The sequence below is a fragment of the Scyliorhinus torazame genome, chromosome 21 (assembly GCF_047496885.1).
Source record: "Scyliorhinus torazame isolate Kashiwa2021f chromosome 21, sScyTor2.1, whole genome shotgun sequence".
Taxonomy (NCBI): Eukaryota; Metazoa; Chordata; class Chondrichthyes; order Carcharhiniformes; family Scyliorhinidae; genus Scyliorhinus; species Scyliorhinus torazame.
The window spans coordinates 90,604,165-90,625,708 of record NC_092727.1 but is presented as its reverse complement, the minus strand read 5'-3'; the positions used below and the strand labels follow the sequence as shown (position 1 = coordinate 90,625,708).

General features: G+C 43.9%; 1 long non-coding RNA gene across 1 annotated transcript; it reads right to left on the bottom strand.

Moving 5' to 3' along the window:
• Positions 1–519: 519 nt before the first annotated feature.
• LOC140398013 (uncharacterized) lies at positions 520–21,246 on the bottom strand. Its single transcript, XR_011937378.1, has 3 exons — positions 20,951–21,246; positions 19,276–19,447; positions 520–1,910 (listed from the first exon to the last, which is right to left on the bottom strand). It is a non-coding gene; the product is annotated as an uncharacterized lncRNA (long non-coding RNA).
• Between the last annotated feature and the right edge of the window lie 298 nt (positions 21,247–21,544).

The following is a 21,544-nucleotide window of genomic DNA, read 5'->3' as shown; positions in this document are numbered from 1 at the left end:
TGGGCCGAATGGCCGCTTTCTGCACTGTAAATTCTATGATTCTATGACTACTGCAGAAACGTGTGCATTGGCTGAGGAAAGGATTGTGTTTCTTTATGATGCTCCCATTGTTCAACAGCCTGTCAACTCTCACACAAAAAAAGCAAACTTGAGCAGTGGACTGAGGGCTCCAGGCCCCCATAGAAACCATGACCCAAAGCAAATTTTAAAATATTTTAGCCATAATGGTTAGGCACAGTGCTTTTATAACAAGCAGCAGCATTATAACACTGCCAGTAATGCAAACCATGATCAGTGTTACCACATGGTGTTTCCAGTACATAATATATAGCTGACCCAAACATTCCATAAGAGTTCAGGTCCAAGGCAAATAGCCGCAGCCACCCAATGCTTCCTATTTAAGAACATTGCAACAGAATGTTCCTGTGTCCAATCCAACCCGACGAACTGATCAGTATGGAAAATCTAATTAATCCTGTGGAAACCACAAGCCCTTAAAGAACGTGGTCAAGTTAAGTCATAAGTTATGTTTAATGCAACGAGAAAACAAGAAAGAGCAGTGAAAGTTATCCCACCAAAAGCTGCTCAGCTTTACTAGATTATTCCTCCTACAGTTCCCCCTCCCCGATCCCTCAGGAGGCTGAAGCCAGTGGTGGTTCTGGAGGAGTGAGGGGGCTTGCTATTTGGACCAACACCGTGGACAGAAACGTCTCTGTTCCTGTTTAAAAGGCCATGTGTTGTCCCACTGGGTATTTCGGGTATTCGTGCAATCTGAGGAACAGCCACAGGCAATGTTTCCATTGCAGGAGTGCCTGTATTACATCACTGGGTTCACAGTGCTGGTATAATGCGAGCACACATCAGCAGCTGATTATAGTTTTGGATTACCCTGGCTGCCTGGTGCTAGCCTGCCAATCAGTGTTTCTGAATGGGACGTTTTGGAAGGACTCTCAGATTCTTCCCAAGCTAACCTCGTGCCTTGTAACTGTACACGCTCTGGTGGGGAACCAGCTGCTTCTGCTCCAGAAATGGGTGGTTGAGGGTAATTGGTGGGACACTCTATCTGGCCCTTGCAGCTCAGTTGTTGAAGCCGGGCCAGTTTGGCAAGCACACAAGTTGAAATAATTATGTTGATGCTCAGCAATATTGTCACCACTTTGAGGTGTTTACAAACCAAATCATCTTTGCCTGCAAGCAATGGAAATGATATATCCCACAAATCATAGGACACTCACTGTCACCCAAATTGTAACACCCCAAAGTCCGAATGTAAATTAATCTGAGGAAGCATACAGAAGCATCGAGGTGCACGCTGCCTCTAAACAGTCAGCCATCTCACTTACTCCTTCCACTGGAGAAACAGCTAGAAGAGATTTTTGTGGACATAACAAATAATGTTTGCAAAGGCATTTCAGCCAGGATCTTCCCATTCACAGTGTCAGCATCGTGCTCTGCCCTAATTGGCACCAAAGTAGATAACCTCCTCTCCCTGCTGTATTGTTTTGACCTCTCTGGATTGCAAGGTTGTGTTGCGCGCAGCAGGAAACAGTGATCTCGAAGACCCCGACAGGCTGTACTTTAATCACCGTGATCTGTGGAAGTGTTGAATGTGCTGCTTCGATATGCCTGATGGCCACCTCGATACCTTCAATAACACTGTGGGCATTGGGGAACCTTGCAGTGTGGAGTCCTTCACTCTTTTGATAGATTTCTTTGGGGCTAATTATGAAGATGTTTGCCTCATGAAGTAATTCAGTAGGGAGATGCTTGATAAATCTGGGCCTTGCAGATTGACCTTGATGAATGTTGCTGATCTTCACTTAGGTAGACTTACAGAAACCTGCAGTGGTGCACATTCATCTTCAGAGCAAAGCGGGAGATATTGTTGGTGTCATTTATAGGTCAGATTCCTGCACAAGACAAAACAAAGTTATTGATTCCCATAAAGGTCTTTAAGGGGAAGGTAAATAGAAGGTTATGCCAACAGCATTAGATGAAGAGGGGTGGGAGGAGGTTTGTGTGGAGCATAGCCAATGACATAGACCTGTTGGTTCAAATAATAATAATAATCTTTATTAGTGTCACAAGATGGCTTACATTAAAACTGCGATGAAGTTACTGTGAAAATCCCCTGGTCGCCACACTCAGGCACCTTTTCAGGTACACAGAGGGAGAATTCAGAATGTCCAATTCACCTAACAAGCACGTCTTCCGGCATTTGTGGGAGGAAACCTGAGCACCCTGAGGAAACCCACGTAGATACAGGAATGCCCTGGGTAATGTAGATTCTGTGTGATTCTATGTAAGTAGCTTGTGAAGGCACTCCTTGAGTTTCCCAATAAGTGTGCCTGGATCTTAACACATGGCTGCACAAGTAAAGTTGGGTTTTGGTAGCTTAGCTTGGTGCCTTACAATCATTCTTACCATCCCTTTGAATGGAGAGCACCACTAAAGGCAGCGCCCACAAAAAATATAGAGATTACAGCAATAAAAATCCAGTGGCATTGCTGTATTCATGCAATTCTTGAAATCACAGGACATATCTTTCTTTCATTGCCCAATTCCTGAAAATGGATTGAGTTCATTTTATGTGTTCTTGGGATGTGGGCTTCGCTGGCAAGGCCAAGATTTATTGTCCATCCCTAACTGCCTTTGAGACGGTGATGAGCTGCCTTCTTGAGCCACTGCAGTACTTGTGGTGCAGGTATACCCATAGTGAGGGAGTTCTAGGTTCTTGATACAGCAATAGTGATGGAACGGTGACATAGTTCCAAGTCAGGATGGTGTGTGGTTTGGAGTGGAAGCTGCAGGTGATGGTGTTCCCATGCGTCTGCTGCCCTCGTTCTTCCGGGTGGTAAGGTAATGAGTTTGGAAATTGCTGTCGAAAGAGCCTTGGAGAATTGCTGCAGTCCATCTTGTAAGATGGTGCACACTGCTGCTACTGTCCACTGGTGTAGGGGAGTGAGTGTTGAAGGTGATAGATGGGCTGCCGATCAAGGAGGCTGTGGTGTCTCGGATGGAGTGTTGCTTTTTGAGTGGCGTTGGAGTTGCACTCATCCAAGCCAGTGGAAAATATTCCATTACAGTCTTTACTGATGCCTTGCTGCTAGTAGCATTGGGGAACTCAGGAGGGTGAATTAATTGCCGCAGGATTCTCAGCCTCTAGCCTGCTCCTGTAGGCAGATGCCCGGCAAGATTAGAAATTAAAGCAATCTAATTTAAATAAAATTACCATGGTTTTCAATATTGAAATGAAGCTTTTAATATTGAAATAGATCTCTTCCTGCCATGTCCTCATTGCTGCAAACATTAACACCGGCCAACAATTCTGACAACTTCATGGTTCTGCACTGTACTATGAATGCATTTCCATTTCAGAATAAAAATTAAGAATGACACAATATTTCAAGTTCCGACACATCCACAAATTTTGAAATTGTGCCTGGATACCAGGATCTAGGTGATTAATAAATATCAGGAAGAGCCGGGTCCCTACACCAATCCCTGGGGAACTCCACTATAAACCTTCCTTCAGTCAGGAAATCAATTATTTCCATACTCAGCACCAATCTTCTGTGCATCTTCCGAAAGAGACTAAACACTAATTGGAAACTAATGCTAAGTTATCGGTGGATTTGGGCACTTATGCCCATTTGAAATGACCAAAGGTCACTTCATGTGTAACGCGTTGGGCCCCATAGAGTGAGGTTTTTCATCTAATCAGTCTATGTTGGAGTTAGGCCAAGGAAACAAATGGACACGTTTTTCCATTCAGCCTCCCAATCACTTTACTTTCGTTAAACAATTTTGTGATGTTCTTCCCTCCTCCCCAGAAGACACTGACTGCGCACATAGGCTTTAATAACCCTCTATTGCAACACTCAAGTCACGTGTGAAATCAATGTATCCGTACAAAATTCCTCGATAAAACCAATCTTGATATCTACATATATATATATATATTTGCTTCAGAAAGGATTACGATTTGGAGCGTTCCCCTTCTAACTTAACCATTGAGGGTGATAGTAACTAGACATCACTTTCCCAATTGTTAACTCTGCACAGGCTAAAAATCAACTCTGGGTCAGTCCTGCCCTTGCCGCTGTTATGGGCCAGGGTTTAGAGAACCCCAAAGTGTATCATGGAGCTCACCTGATCCACAACTTTTAATAGATTGCGGTCTGGGGAGCACACGGCCCACTCTACAGGTGTGGTCCTGCAGAAATGGAAAAGTATTTTTTAAAGCAAAACAATGTTTATTCTATGAACTCAAAATAACCTTTTTAAAACACACAGTGAACTTCTTAGCAACCATTAGCATCCCATTGGGCAGGCGCAGCATGGGTTCGTAAAGGGCAGGTCGTGCCAAACTAATTTAGTGGAATTTTTTGAGGGCATTATCAGTGCGGTAGATAACGGGGAGCCAATGGATGTGGTATATCTGGATTTCCAGACAGCTTTTGACAAGGTGCCACACAAAAGATTGCTGCATAAGATAAAGATGCATGGCATTAAGGGGAAAGTAGTAGCGTGGATAGAGGATTGGTTAATTAATAGAAAGCAATGAGTGGGGATTAATGGGTGTTTCTCTGGTTGGCAATCATTAGCTAGTGGTGTCCCTCAGGGTTCAGTGTTGGGCCCACAATTGTTCACAATTTACATAGATGATTTGGAGTTGGGGACCAAGTGCAATGTGTCCAAGTTTGCAGACGACACTAAGATGAGTGGTAAAGCAAAAAGTGCAGAGGATACTGGAAGTCTGCAGAGGGATTTGGATAGGTTAAGTGAATGGGCTAGGGTCTGGCAGATGGAATATAATGTTGACAAATGTGAGGTTACCCATTTTGGTAGGAATAATAGCAAAAGGGATTATTATTTAAATGATAAAATATGAAAACATATGCCGTGTTGGTTTACAGGTGCAACAGGTGATTAAGAAGGCAAATGGAGTTTTGTTCTTCATTGCTAGAGGGATGGAGTTTAAGACGAGGGAGGTTATGCTGCAATTGCATGAGGTGTTAGTGAGGCCACACCTGGAGTATTGTGTTCAGTTTTGGTCGCCTTACCTGAGAAAGGATGTACTGGTGCAGAGGAGATTCACTAAATTAATCCCAGATCTGAAGGGGTTGGATTACAAGAAGAGGTTGAGTAGACTGGGACTGTACTCGTTGGAATTTAGAAGGAGCGGGGGGATCATATAGAAACGTATAAAATTATGAAGAGAATAGATAGGATAGATACGGGCAGGTTGTTTCTACTGGCGGGTGAAAGCAAAACTAGAGGGCATAGCCTCAAAATAAAGGGAAGTACATTTAGGACTGAGCTTAGGGGAAACTTCTTCACCCAAAGGGCTGTGAATCTATGGAATTCCTTGCCCAGCAAAGCAGTTGAGGCTCCTTCATTAAATGTTTTCAAGATAAAGATAGATACGTTTTTTGAAGAATAAAGGGATTAAGGGTTATGGTGCTCGGGCCGGAAAGTGGAGCGGAGTCCAAAAAAGATCAGCCATGATCTCATTGAATGGCGGAGCAGGCTCGAGGGGGCCAGATGGCCTACTCCTGCTCCTAGTTCTTATGTTCTTATTAATTCAAATACAACCCCCAAAGAATACAACACTAATTAATCCTAAGGTTGTCCTTTTAACATCCATAAGCCTTAAACAAAAACTTTAAACAGAAGCACATCAGGTTAAAGTCGCTACTGAGAGCAGTTATTAGTTTTAAATCACCAAAGGATCGATTTACAGTTTTTAGATTACAGAGAGAGAGAGACTAATACCCCTTCTGGCTGTGACTGCAGCTATCCAGCTCTGAAAACGAAACTAATACACACTCTGCAGCAAACAGCTTAAAACAAAAGTAAAACGCTGAGGGGCTGGTTTAGCTCAGGGCTAAAGAGCAGGCTTTTAAAGCAGACCAAGGCAGGCCAGCAGCACGGTTCAATTCCCGTACCAGCCTCCCCGAACAGGCGCCGGAATATGGCGACTAAGGGCTTTTCATAGTAACTTCATTTGAAGTCTACTTGTGACAATAAGCGATTTTCATTTCATTTCAAACTGACAGACAGCCCAGCTCCACTTACTTTCTGACATCACTGCAGTAATAAACACTATTTCTTAAAGGTACTCTCACTGTAGATATTTATATACACACCCATTTATAAACACCCATTTCTTAAAGGTACTCACACATGACACCGCATTTGAAGCACACCACACAGTACATTCTGTCACAAGGCTTTATCTTTGAAAATATATTTTTTAAATTTTCAATTGACTGGGCATGTTTACAATAAGACAGAGCAAACTGCTTAAAATGCAAGGCCACATCCCAATGTGGAGGTGAACAACCAAAATAAATCACCCTCATGGGAGTGGGAAGAGAGACACATTTCCTATAACCCATCGAAACGTGTCACAGTCTAAGGAAGAGGCATTAAAACAGACAGGCACACCCAAAAAACCTCTTGGAGATAAACAATGGGTGAAGTATTTCTCGGCAAGGCTGCCCAGCCACTAGAGAGCGATTGTAAGTGACACCGGCAGTATCAAGAAAGTGTTTAGCAAGGGAAACGGGTTGAAGATTGCTCTTCCGCCTGATACCAGAAACCAACTCGACCAGAAACCTACCAGCAAACTGAAATCCCACAGTAATTACATTATCTTCTACATCTGATCACATCCAAGAAACCAGATAACCCAAATTGATTGGCTCTAATGTTTAAAATCTACACCTCACGAACAATCAAAGGACACAGTACCACATATTCTTTTACTTTTTTTGATTGGACTCTAACTCTCATTATTTCTAATGTGTGTATGTGTGTATCTGTGTGCAGGTGCGTGTATCCATGTGTGCGTGTGTGCAATTGTGCATGCAAGTGTTTCTATAACCTAGAAACCCATCAAAACCCACCACTGTCTAAGGAAGACACCTTAAAATTGCAAAATACTGGATATTAAAACAATGGCTGCCACAGACAGGCACACCCAAAAAATCTCTTGGCGATACACAATGGGTGAAGTATTTCTAGGCAAGGCTGCCCAGTCACTAGAGAGAGATTGCAAGTGACACAGGCTGCGTGTGTGTGCATGTACCCTAATGAGTACATGAAGACCAAATGCTTGACCTTGCATTTTATTATTTTTCTCAGATTTAGCGGTTAGTAAATTAACTCTTCCTTTGACACAAGAAAAACGTGTTTGATTGGCACCTTATTGCTCACAGCTTAAATAGTTAAATGTATTCTGATTTGGAAAAGGCATATCCTCATAAAAAAAGAACTGAAACTTGGGCTATGGCGAACCGAGCAAGTTGAATAGAGGGGAGTCAATTCATCTCTTCTTGCCTGGTCATAACAAAATATCCTCCAAAGAATTATTTACATAATTTATATGAGTTAACTGCTAAATCACATCTGTGGTTTAGCACTGATTCTTCCCTCACCTATCACCTCGCCGCCCCTTTCTTTATCTATGTACTTGCTTAAAACCTGTTACGTCTCTGACTTTTTCCAGTTCAGATGAAAGGGCATTGACCTTAAATGCTAACTCTGTTTCATAGTCTGGACTGCTGAGCATATCCAGCATATTCTGATTTTATTTCAAATTTCCTACAGTCACAGTATTTTGCTTTTGTCACATTTATTGGGCTCCTTTTAGAAACAGCTTGCACCAGGGGCGGCACGGTGGCACAGTGGTTAGCACTGCTGCTTCACAGCGCCAGGGACCCGACTCCGACATCGGGTAACTGTCTGTGTGGAGTTTGCACTTTCTCCCCGTGTCTGCGTGAGTTTCCTCCGTGTGCTCCAGTTTCCTCCCACAGTCCAAAGATGCGCAGGTTAGGTGGGTTGGCCATGATAAATTGCCCCTTAGGGTGGAGTTTCAGGAATAGGGTGGGGGATTGGGCCTGGGTAGGATGGTCTTCCGAAGGGTCGGTGCGCACTCGATGGGTGAATGACCTCCTTCTGCACTGTAAGGATTCTATGATGCTCTTCTATGATCTATGAAAATGTCTCAAAACAAATTTCACAGAGTTTCACTTTCAAGAGCTGCCGTGTCATCTTAATTCGTCTTTTAATGAATATTTTTTTCTCCCTCTGAGCTATCTGTCATTTCATTCCACCACTATCCTTCAGCTTGCAGTTTATATGTTGTTGCTGCTAGCTATTTATGCTTAATAGCATCTAAATCTTTTATAACTCTCATAAATTAAACAGCGGTTTTACATGAATTGCACATCATGAAAGGGTTTCATCATCTTTAATCGGCTCGAGCACAATCTTTCGATGGACATGGGTCGGGCCAATTATATGTGCAATAGGATTATATTCCTGGTCCCTGCAGACAGCAATCAAGTTCACAACAATCATTGTCCAGGCGAGACTTGGCTGATGTTTGAACAACATGCATTCAGCTGTCATTGACCATCATTCTGATGTCCCTTCTTGTGTGGCATGGTGATGTCCCTATTATTGTAGTGAGTTTTACCTTGCAGAGACAAAGCTGTTGGATTGTTGTAAAAACCTGATTGGATTGGTTAATTGATTACTTTTGGGGGGGGCAAAAATCCTGGCCAATGTGTGACTCTAATTCCACATCAATATCGTTGATTTTCAGCTGCCTGCTGAAATGGCCTTGCAAGCCACCAAATTGCATCATCCCAAATTGCATCAAATAAATTAAGGATGGCTATAACTGCTGAATCTATCACCAGGTCCTACATCCTGAAAATTAATTTAAAAGTTACCCATGCTGGGATATTTCCACTGGATACCACGTACTGCCGATAGCTCACTCAAGGGGTCCGTTTGTTGTGGGAGCCCAGGCAGGCTGTCCTCCACTAAAGGGAATAAGAGCTGGGATTAATTATTGTCCCCACTCGTCATCCACCATCATCCCACAGGATAACTCGATAGCAGGGCAGCACGGTGGCACAGTGGTTAGTACTGCTGCCTCACGGCGCCAAGGATCCAGGTTCGATCCCCACCCCGGGTCACTGTCCGTGTGAAGTTTGCGCATCTCTCCGTGACTGTGTGGGTCTCACCCCCACAACCCAAAAAGATGTGCAGGGTAGGTGGATTGGCCACGCTAAACTGACCCTTAATTGGAAAACAGTAAGTTTATAAAAAATGGATTACTGGATAGCAATTCGCCCCAAGCATCGCAATAATCTTACTCAACTAATAATCCAGAGGTCTGGATTAAAGGTCCAGTGACATAAACTTGAATCCCACCACAGCAGCTGAGGAATTTTTAATTTGATTAGTTAATTAATCTAGATGAAGTCTCATTAATAATCATGAAACTACCAAATTGTTGTAAAAATCGAATTGCTTCGCTGACATCCTTCAGGGAAGGGGAATCTGCCATCCATCCCTGACGTGCGACTGTACACATGAGTCAACTTCACAGCAACGTGCTTGACTCTTTATCGCCCTCTGAAATGGTATGGTATGCCTCTCAGTTGTTTCAAATCAGTACATAATAAAGAGCAATAGGTGGGCTTAGGCCACATGGACTGCAACGGTTCAAGAAAGCTGCTTCCCTTCTCAAGGGCAATTAGAGATGGGCATTTAATGCTGGTTTTGCAGGAACACTCACAACTCAAGAACAAAGAAAATACAAGAGATGCCTTGTTGTTTTCTTGCTCCATCTAGCCTAAACTGGTGAGGTCAAATGTTGCAGCACCAATAAAAGCTGGGTAAAGATCAACTACATCAGATCAAAGCTGTCACTCTTTAATTTGTACAGCTGAGTGTTATATAAGGAGCTATTTCGAATTGTCATCAACAAATGTTTACATAATACGGCAGGAGGAATATTATTTACATTTAATGTCATATTAATTAGACACCTCCATTATTTTCATTTCTTACACCTTCAACACAATTTTTACAGCCCATCTGAACGCGTCTAAGGTCTATCCCCAATTTCCTCTGTTCAACCATTGGCTACATCAAAGGCACGATTCATGGATCCGGGCACAACGGATGAGTGCTGCCAGAGCCCCAAATCGGGCACCGTGCTTGGCGCGGAACCTTGTTCGAGTCACCCGACTTGCTCCGCCCAGTGATCAGCATATTTAAATGAGCCATTAGGTTCATTTAAATACCTGGACACTGCTTTTACCCGGTGCCCGGGATTCAACGGCTGCACTTGCAAGACCCCTACAGGGTGCTGTTTAGCACTGGTTTCACAAACGTGGATCAGGCACGACAGCACCTTTATGGATCTTTCAGGCCATTAGAGACCCCTGGGAGGTTGGTGACAGAGAAGGATAGTTTCCTGGCACTCCGCCAGCACCCGGGCACCTTGGTAATGCTAGCCTGGCACCCAAGCAGTCCAATCCTGGTGCGATCTGGCTGGCACTGCCGGGGATAGGGCCTGGGGGGGCCTTGCCCATTAGAAGGGGGAGTGGGTTGAAGGGGGGTTCCAGGGGCCCCGAGAGAGGAGGGAGGGCCCTCAAAAGAGGGGGGTGCAGAGATTGGGGCTGCCAGTCAAAATGACACTCCGAACTGCAAGGAGCCTGGGTGGTCGGTGCTAAAGTGTGAAGTGGGGGAGGAAATCCCACCTCGTGAAATCTGCCGGTCAATCTCGAAGCCAGTAACTCTATTGGACAACAGCAGCACTGGAAAGGTGGTGGTTGCTGATATTTTCAACACCACCCACAGCCTGAAAATGAATTTAAGAGTTACCCGGGCTGGATTATTTCCAGTGAATACCACATACTGCTGATATCTTGTTCAAGTGGTCCTTTTATTGTGGGAGCCTCGACAGTGGAGCCTGACAGGCTGCTCTCCATTAAAGGGAATAAGAGCCGAGCTTAATGTTGTTCCCATCTGCCATCCATCACCATTCCCAGGCTCAGGAGGGCATTCGGCCCATTGAGCCTTCTCCACCATTCAATATGATCATGGCCGATACTCTATCTCAACGGTCTCTCTCCATATTCTTTGACGCCTTTAGTGTGTGGAAATCGAACTCATTCTTAAATATATTCAATGACTTGGCCTTCACAGCCTTCTGTGGTGGAGAATTCCGCAGCTTCACCACCTTCTGGGTGAACAAATGCTTCATCGGAGTCCTAAATGGCCTACCCCATATCCTGAGACTGCGACCCCTTGTTCTAGACCCCCACAGCAAGGGGAAACATCATCCCTGCATTCAGTGTGACCAGCCCTATCAGAAGTATATATGTTTCAATGACATCCCTCTCACTCGCCCAAACTCCAGTAAGTACAGGCCTTAGTCCACCCAATCTCTCCTCATTCGCCAATCCTGCCATGTCAGTGATCCCCTTGATCAGGCCTTTGAATGAAGTGCCTTTGAGTGAAGGACCCTGAGGGCCAGCAAGCAACCCCGCACCGGTTTCCTTCTTGTGCTTCTTGCAAGTTGAGCCCACTGTCCGCTGCTGGATTAATACCAGTGGTGGCTGGATGGGGCCCTTAAGTGGGCATTAATTGCCCTTTAAGTGCCTCATTATACAGTGGGGAGGGAAGGCCATCCAAGCACCTTCTGCCAAACACTTGATTGAGGTGGAGACAGGAAGCTGGCAGGTTCCTCACCTGTCACCCTCCCACCTGATTAAATGTCCCTTGTCATCAAACTCACCACAGGAGGGCATTAAGTTCTGCCAATTATCTCTAACCAAAGACCAGACAGAAACGCTCTGATAACACTCCAGCTGCATATTTTGGGGCATTTTATCACATTAAAGGTGCTACATAGATGCAAGTTGATGTTGTTGATTTGTAGATGGCCTTGGATCTTGTGGTTAGCAGCAAGGAACAGCACTCACTGATCATCTGGCTGCCCATGAGGTTTTTGTGGGTTTTAGAGCAGAGACCATTAGCTCAGGCATCTGATCTAGCATGGCACTCTCTAAAGGGTGAACAGAGGAAGCAACATGCAGGCTTTTCATCAATTATATTGAAGAATATTTACTGATATGGGTGGCACATGTGTTGTGGGCCAGGGTTTAGAGAACCCCAAAGTGTATCATGGAGTTCACCTGACCCACAACTTTTAATAGATTGTGGTATGGGGAGCACACGGCCCACTCTACAGGTGTGGTACAGCAGAAATGGAAAAGTATTTTTTAAAGCAAAACAATGTTTATTCTATGAACTCAAGTTAACCTTTTTAAAACATACAGTGAACATCTTAGCAACCATTAATTCACATACAACCCCCAAAGAATACAACACTAAGTAATCCTTAATAACTTCCCAAACAACATCCAGAAGACAAAAGAAACACCTGTTAACAGAAGCACATTAGGCTTACATTCACTACTGAGAACATTTATAATTCTGAATTTACCAAATGATCAAGAGATAGTCTTTTCATGGCAGAGAGATCAACAGTACACCTGCTCTGTCTGGCTTCAGCTCCAACACTGAAAATGAAACTAAAACACACCCTGCAGCAAACAGCCTAAACCAAAAGTAAAAAGCTCACAGACAGCCCAGCTCCATCCACACTCTGACATCACTGATAAACACCCATTTCTTAAATGTACTCTCACATGACACACAGCACAGTGTTTGTTAGCACTGCTGTCTCAGGGGCCCAGATTCAATTCCGGCCTTGGGTGAGTGTGGAATCTGCACCTTCTCCCCATGTCTCGGTGGATTTCCTCCGGGTGCTCCGGTTTCCTCCCAGACTCCAAAGATCTGCTGGTTAGGTGGATTTGCCATGCTAAATTGCCCCTTGAGTCCAAAGGTTAGGTGGAGTGCTCTTTCAGAGAGTCGGTGAAAACCTGATGGGCCGAATTGCCTCTTTCGGCACCATAGGGATTCTCGCCGTGCTAAATTGCCTCCTAGTGTCCAAAAGATGTGCAGGTTAGGTTGAGGAGTTATTGGGAAAGGGCGGGTGAGTGGACATGGGTGGAGTGTTCTTTCGGTGCAGACTCGACGGGCCGAATAGCCTCCTTCTGCACTGTATGGATGCTATGATTCTATGATTACATGGAGTATAAATTTGATTTAAATCATGTACAAAAAATGAGATAATGATTTAAAATCACAGATGGGATTACAAGAAAGATAAAGGACTCAAATAGCAAAAGTAAAATTAGTTTTTTAAATTTTAATTTGAAAAATAAATCTCCAACACTAATTAACTTCTAAAATAATGAGACTTCGCGCTTATCAAATTAGAACTTCAGGCCAGTTCGGTAATAATTATCACTTATCTTGCAATTAAAAATTCACCAACTCCTGAATGCAACAGCCCTAACTTTTATTGTCATCTTTAGTGACCCTATCAAAAAGTACGTGATCAGTACAGCTTGCGGAAGAGCAATGTATCTCTGAGAGTAACTGATAGATTTCCACCTTTAACTGTGGATGCATGGACATTGAGAGTTGGAGTGTGACTGATCCTATTGTGATAGGAAGTGCTGTTAGTCTCACTGTTATTATCCATGCAAAACTCAGTCCAAAGTTTGAAACCAGTCTAAAGCTTGAAAGGCGCCAAGGCAAGCAACACAAGGGTAGAATTTTCCCCTCCACAGATGAAGTGCGGTGATGGGTGGGAAAAGCTGCATTTTCCCAGCCGCCTGCAATAGCGGCAGTTTTTGCATCTGATTGTCTGCCTCCCACCTCATTATTCATTCACCAACAGAAAACATGCCGTTGTGCCGGTGGGCAGCAATGATTTGTCCGCCTCGCCTTGACATCAGCAGATCATCACGCCAGGTGCCATATTTAAACCGCACCCAGACATGCATCTTTCAATGCTTCAAGCCCAGGACAGCTGTAAGGCAGAGATGATTTTCAAAGGGAAGAAGCATGCAGCCCCGAAGTTTACCGACACCCCTCTGGAACACCGTTTTTGGCGCAGTCGAGGCCTGCCAAGACCGCCTGTACACCCATCACGGACCAAGGAGGTCCACAAGTTAACCAACCCAGCTTGGGAGGAGGTGTTTATGATGGTGACTGCCAACTCCACCCAGAGGAGATTGGCCATTCAATATAGAAAACACATGAATGATCTGATCTGCACAATCAGGCTAGTCAATGGATAGTGTAGCAAAATGCTGTTGAAGGAGAAGATCAGCCATGATCTCATTGAATGGCGGAGTGGGTTCAAAGGCCTAAATGGAGACTCCTGCTCCTATTTTTAACATTCTTATGTCCAGATGTGGCCTCACCTATATAACTGTGCATAATTGCCTTGCAGAGACAGTGGAATAGTAGTAATGCCACTGGGCTAGAAATTCTGAAGCCCAAGCTAATGTTCTGGGGACGTGAGTTCTAATCCTACTACAGCGCCTACTGTCATTTACATTCAATCAATCCATCTTAAAAAAGTCTGGAACAATAACTAGTCTCAGTAATAGTGACCAAGAAACCATTATTGATCTTTGGGAAAACCCACCTGGTTGACTGATGTCCATTAGGGAAGGGAATCTACCACCCTTAGCTGGTCTGACCTACATAGCTCCATACCCACACCAAATGGTTGACTATTAACTTCCCTCAAGGGGCAAGTGGAGTTGGGCAACAAATCCTGGCATGGCCAGTGGTGCCCACATCCACGAAAGAATAAAATAACGCCTATCTTTATATTCTATTCCCTTTGCAATAAATGATAATATTCCACTTGCCTTCCTAATCATTTGCTGTACCCGCACACTAACCTTTTTATGATTCATATACCAGGTCACTCAAATCCCTCTGTACCTCAGAGGTCTGTAATCTCTTTCCATTTATACAATATTCTGCCTTTCGATTCTTCCGCCCAAAATGAACAACTTCACATTTTCCCACATTATATGCCATCGGCTAAATTTTAGCACACCCACTTAGCCTGTCCATATCTCTTTGCAAGCTCCTTGTGTGGCATCTCCTGGTTCCAACAGCTGTGGGAAGTTGTCAGGCGGGGGATTTTAACTTGACGTGATGCCAAAAATCAGTTTCCCAATGAACTTTCGGAATTGTGCTCTCGGGGCTTTAAAGGTGGGTTAAAGGCTGGTTCAGCTTCCTGATAAACGTCCGGAAGCCATTTTGCATGTATTGGTAAGCCATCCATGCTCAATAAAAGGTCACCTCACCAGAATTACTTTCTCCTCCAGCAGGAAATTAGAACATTCACTTTTACGACTGCACATCAATAACGTGCACCTTACGAGATAGACTTCTTCCATGATTAACGGTGTGTTGCCATCGCATTGTCCTCTTTGGAGAGTGCCTGTGAATGCCAACCTATGCTTGAGAATGGGTGGTGGCATTGCAAGTTGCATGGAGGATAACCAAAGGAGGAAGGGAAAGAGTTAGAGGGCAAGGGTGGAGGTAAAGGTGGAGGGAATAGTGTGGGCTGTCAACGTACCCATTAAATATGGCGCATGGACCTATAATTCCGTGAAGTAACAATGGGAACAGTCTGCCTGCCCGACCATGTGAATTGACAAGATCCTCGTGGATGCATATTTAATGAGCTGACCAGTGCAAGATTGCACGTAGTCAGCCATCACCTCCCCCCCACCCCCCCACCCCCTCACCCCCAACCCCCCACCCTCCAATCGGAAATCATTTCCACTTCCACACCTGCAACTGAACTTAGACTCCAGAATGGAAGATTGCAGTCCTTGCGTCTTCTTCACAAGTTACTTTCCTGTCTATCAACACATTTAACAATAATACATTAAACTCCATCATCCAATCATTAATCTAGATTGTAAGTATGATGTGGAGATGCCGGCGTTGGACTGGGGTGAGCACAGTAACAAGTCTTACAACACCAGGTTAAAGTCCAACAGGTTTGTTTCGATGTCACTAGCTTTCAGAGCGCTGCTCCTTCCTCAGGTGAGTGAAGAGGTATGTTCCGGGAACATACCTCTTCATTCACCTGAGGAAGGAGCAGCGCTCCGAAATCTAGTGACATCGAAACAAACCTGTTGGACTTTAACCTGGTGTTGTAAGACTTCTTACTAGATTGTAAGTAGTTGAGGCCCCGCACTGGTCCCTCTGGTACTCTGTGGTACATCTTGCCAACCTGAAAATAACCCACTTATATCCACCCTCCATTTCCTGTTAGCTAACCAATCTTCATTTCGTGCTCACATGTTACCACCTATACCATGACCTCTTATTTTTGTGTGGAACCTTTGATGTGTCACCTTGTCAAATGCCTTCTGAAAATGTAAGTCCACCTCATTCACAGGTTCCCCTTTATCCATGTTGCTTGATACTTCCTCTAAGAATGCTAATAAATTAGACAATATGGTTTTCCTTTCACAAATCCATGTTGACTCTGCTTGATTGCATAGAGATTTTCCGAGTGCCTCTCTATGATCTCCTGAATAATAGATTCCAGCATGTTATCTATGACAAATGTGAAGCTAACTGGCCTTTGGTTTCTTACATTTCGTCTCTCTCCTAATACGAATAGAGAAGTTTCAGTTGCTGTTTTCCATTCTGATGGAGCCTTTCCAAAATCTGGAGAATTTGGGGAATTAAAACCAATGCATCTCCTATATCAGCAGTTATTTCTTTTAAGATCCCAGGATAAACTGCATCAGGGCCTGTGGACTTGTCAGCTTTTAATTCTAATAATTTCCTCAATGCTTTCCCTGGTGATTGGAATTGTTTTAAGTTCCTCCCTCCCTTTCACCTCTTATCACACGTGCATTTCTGGGATTTGTATCCCCTACAGTGAAGTCAGATGCAAAATATATGTTCAATGTATCTGCCCATTTCTTGATTTTCCTTTATTAATTCCCCAGGCTCACTCTGTGGATCTCCAGCATTCATTTTAGATACTTTTTTCCTTTTTAAATACCTGTAGAAACTCTTACTATCAATTTTTATATTTCTAGCTCGCTTTCTCTCATACTCTAATTTCTCCCCCCTTTTTGCAGCCATTCTTTGTCTTTATATTCTGTCCAATCTTCTAACCTGCCACTGATCTTTGTGGAACTGTATACTTTTTCTTTCAATTTGATACTATCATTAACTTCCTTAGTTAGCCACGGATGGAATATTCTTCTCCTAGATTTATTTTTCATGTAATATATCTTTGCTGAGTATTACCTTAAATATCTGCCACTGCATCTTTACTGATTTATCCCTTCATCTAATTTCATGCTGTTCTGAGAAATTGTCCCCCATACACTCTATGAACTCCTTGACCAGGTTGACTTTATCAATCTGATTAATCTCCATGTAGACTACAATTGCCCATAATTATCGCCGTACCTTTCTCACAATCTCCGCTATTTCTTCCTGTATACTCCATCCAACAGTGTGTTTACTGTGAGGGGACCTATAAACTACTCCCACAAGTGACTTCTCAACTTTACTATTTCTTATCTTTACCCAAACTGATTCTACATCTTGATCTACCCCTCCACCTTTTCCTGGTTTTGTGTCCTTCAGAAATGCCATGCACCTTAAAATATTCAGGTGTCCTAGTCTTTGTCATCTTGCAGCCATGTCTGTGTTATGGTTGTCAGATCATACATATTTATTTCTATTTGAGCTGTCAATTCACCTGTTCTGTTTCAAAGGCTACATGGATTTAGATAAAGAGACTTTAACTCTGTTTTTTGACCATTTTTGCAATCTCTGGCCTTATCTGCTGCCACACTGGTTTAATGCTCTGTCCCTTCTGGCCATGCTCTGAATATCATTTCACTTATTGCTACCTTTCTCTCTTTCCTTGTCTTCTCTCTTTAACTGGTAACATCTTCCCACACTTTATCCCTTGTTTCCACTATTTACTTTCAAGCCTTCTCCACTGCTCTAATAATATCACTCACCAGAATACTGGTCCCAGCATGGTTCGGGTGAAAACTGTCCCAATGGTACGGCTCCCACTTTCCCCAATACTAGTGCCAGTGCCCCATGAATCAAAACCCATTTCTCCCATATCAATCTTTGAGCATTAATCCAACTCCCTCATATTTATTAGCCTATGTCGGTTTGTTCGTAGTTTAGATAGTAATCCAGAGATTATTACCTTTAAGGTTCTGTGTTTTAATCCATCCCCAGCTGCTCATACTCCCGAAGCAGAGCCTCTTTCCTAGTCCTTGCTATGTTGCTGAAACCTATGTGGGTCATGATCATTGGATCCTCCTCCTCCCACTTCAAGTTCCTCTCCAGCCCAAAGCAGATGTCCCGAACCTTTGAAGGAACTAGGCCGACTGGATTCACTCTCTCGGCTGCAGAGAACTGTGTCTAACCCCAAGACTACACTGTCCCCTAATACCACTACATTCTTAATCCTCACTTGAAAGGCCTCCTGTACCTTAGTCAGCTTGGTCATTCACCCTACAGATCCTGTTTTCAAACATGCAGGTTGCAAGTACCTTCAACTTGTTGGACAACTGCAAAGGCTGAGGGTCAACCATTTCTGCGTTCTGGATTCACATACTTGCAGTCACACCCACCTGTCCCTGACCACTGATCAAATCAAAATATCCTATTCAAAGAGCTCATACAAAGTGTCCAGGTAACTTTCCCTTTCCCTGGTGCATCGCAGCATCTGGAATTCAGCCGCCAACTCAATGACTCTGATCCGAAGCTGCAGACATCTACACTACATACACGATTGCCTTGGGTCACACTGGCATCCAGGAGTTCCCACTTTCGGCAGTTGCAACACATCACCTACCCTGCCATAATTATTATATCTTTCTAAATTAGTTGCCTGCTCCTCTAGGTGCTGCTGACTACCTCCAGGTTCTCCTTTCACCCATTCTTCTAGTTGCTCCTGACTGCCTCTGGGTCCTGTTTCGCCAGTTCTTCAGGCCTTTTACCAACACAAAAGATACTGGACACTTCAATAAATCATTTTCTGTCTGTGGTGCACTTTGGGATGTTTTTTGGTGACATAAAAGGTGGTACAGACAAACCATGTGGAAACTACCAGGGTTCCAGGTTCGATTTCCAGCTTGGGTCACTGTCTGTGCGGAGTCTGCACGTTCTCCCTGTGTCTGCATGGGTTTCCTCTGGTTGCGCCGGTTTCCTCACACAAGTCCTGAAAGGGTGCTTGTTAGGTAACTTGGACATTCTGAATTCTCCTGCCGTGTACCTGAACGGGCGTCGGAATGTGGCGACTAGGGGCTTTTCACAGTAACTTCATTGCTGTGTTAATGTAAGCCTACCTGTGACAATAAAGATTATTATCATTATTAACTATCATTTGGGTGAAGGAACAAAAGTTAGCTCATGCCCATGGAACCAGAGTGCAGTTAGAACATTTAGATAGGAAGGAAGGAATACAATTAGCCAAAACAGATGTACATTACAGAAATAAATTTAACATACCAGTTCTTTCATTTATCTGATTGCTGTTCAGCATCAATGAGTATTTGTAATGATTAGTGTTCTCTCATTCAATTATGAACACAGCTTATACTCCAGGAAGTGTACTATCTAGGTGGGACTTTAGATTTGAGTGACCCATTCAATATAACGCCCTTTGCTATCTGTAACAGCGCTGTAAAAGAAGTTAAAATTCTATGTTATTTGTTAAAGTCATGAAAAGCAAACAGTTACTCGAGCATACCATTCACTGGCTACAAGGATTCTGGACAAACTATAACTGCTGGCACTGATCTGGCCACGGATGTAGCATGTACTCCTCTTGGAGTGTGAGTTTACAGCCCAGCAGCTGTCAATAGCATACCAGAGCCAAAGGGGAGGCTAAATTACACAGCAGGCTGACATCTAAAATAAAATGAAACCCACTTTTTGAAAAAAAGCTTGCACGATTGATATTTTCTTTTACACTTTTAATTTTTCATGAAACACTTCACTCAATCATTCCCATAATGAGAGCCATAAAGAGGCCATTTCTCTTTTACTTATCTGCTTAACCTAACATCAAAGACTAACCTACTGTGTGCACAAGATAATCATAATTCTACTTTGTAGTTCCGAAACTATAACTGTGAACAAAACCTCTCAGGCGGTCACTGCCTTCTGAGGTAGAGTCCTTCAGGCACTGAATCCGCTCAGAGTTGGGTCCTGGTGAATAACAGTGCTCACCCCATCCATGGCACCGACCGTTCAGTACTTGGTGTGCTTTGTGTAGGTGATCATATCCTTTGCCAGATTTCGCAGAAAGCCTATCAAGGTCCCACAGGTGTCTTCTTCTATCAGATCAGAGATATACTTGTCAGAAATACACCATAATAAACTGGGCAGTGGTGACTGGTCCCATGAAGCCCTGATTGTAATCCTGAGACTCATCCTTTGTGGGTTCCACAGGCACCAGCCATCTTTGCTTATCTCGGCCAAGGGCCCATTCTTGAGGAGTTGTCCAATTAGAGTATAGAAAATCCTGAGATCCAGCACCAGAAATATGGTGGCATGAGGCTTCTGTCCATTTAATGGACTCAAGGCTGATGCCTGCAATAAATGGTCATGTGCACATGAACGACGTCAATTAAATGGATGTAGAATCCTGAGAAATCTCAACGTCTCTGTGGAAAGTTGATATAATTGTCAAATTGAACAGTCTGTGACTGACACTAACAAGCATTTTCCGTGTCAGAAAAAAAGGTGCACAATCCGTGAGAGGAACAGACAGCAGGAGGAAAGACATCAATCCATCGGAATGCCGGGGACTCATGTGGCTAATACTACATTGGGATGTAGACCTGGAAGGGTTTCTACTCACAAATGATTTGTGCTGGCAAACAATTAATGGTCAAAGATTGTAACGGTTTTGCTATTATAAAGACTCAGATTCTTAGGACCCTTATGGGATAGAAACCATTCAAAGCAGATGCCCATTGCAGTCCTCCATTCTTCCTATCTTAAGCCAAACACAAGGACGATGCTGCAGAAACACGGAAGAAAGCAATAGCAGCCCTGTCACTTCCAACACAAATATATTTACCCCACCATCATTCCAATCACTGACCCATACTGCTAACTCGAGGTGATACAAATAATCGAAGCAAAAAATTGAAATAAAAAGTGACTTGTAACTCACCAAGAAGCCCGGAGGACGAGGGGCTGGAAGTGGAACAGGATGAACCTAAAGAGTGGCTTCCGATATGTGAGATGTTGGCTGCTGGGCATTTGGATGATGATATCAGGTCCTGTGCCATGAGAAACATGAAGAGCATCAGAATGATGCCAAGGTGCTGAAAACTACTCTATAAAGATGTGCGGCAGGTGGCAGATTGGCAACAAAGCGGCAGCATCTCTTTATAGGGGTGCAGTGCCCAGGGGGAGGTCTTCCTCTAGGGAGGTTATTGGGGGAAGAGTGCCTGTGTCCGTGTGGTGGTTGTGAGGGGAGGAGGGGGAATTCCTTGTGTCCGGGGGGGGGGGGGGGTTCCCCTGTCCATGGTGTTCCCCTGTCCATGGTGTTCGTGTCAGGGGCGGGGGGGGGGGTATATTTCCCCATGGCGAGCGAAACGGCATGGGATATGTCTCCGGCTTTTGTTTTCTCAAATTGCTGGGAAATATGGTGATAAAAGGCGCAGCTGGTGGGCTGAGAGCCACTTTTCTCGCCTGACACAGCACTTTGTAAAAAAAAACAGAAAATTATGCCCAATATATTACATGTAGCCAATTGGTGAGT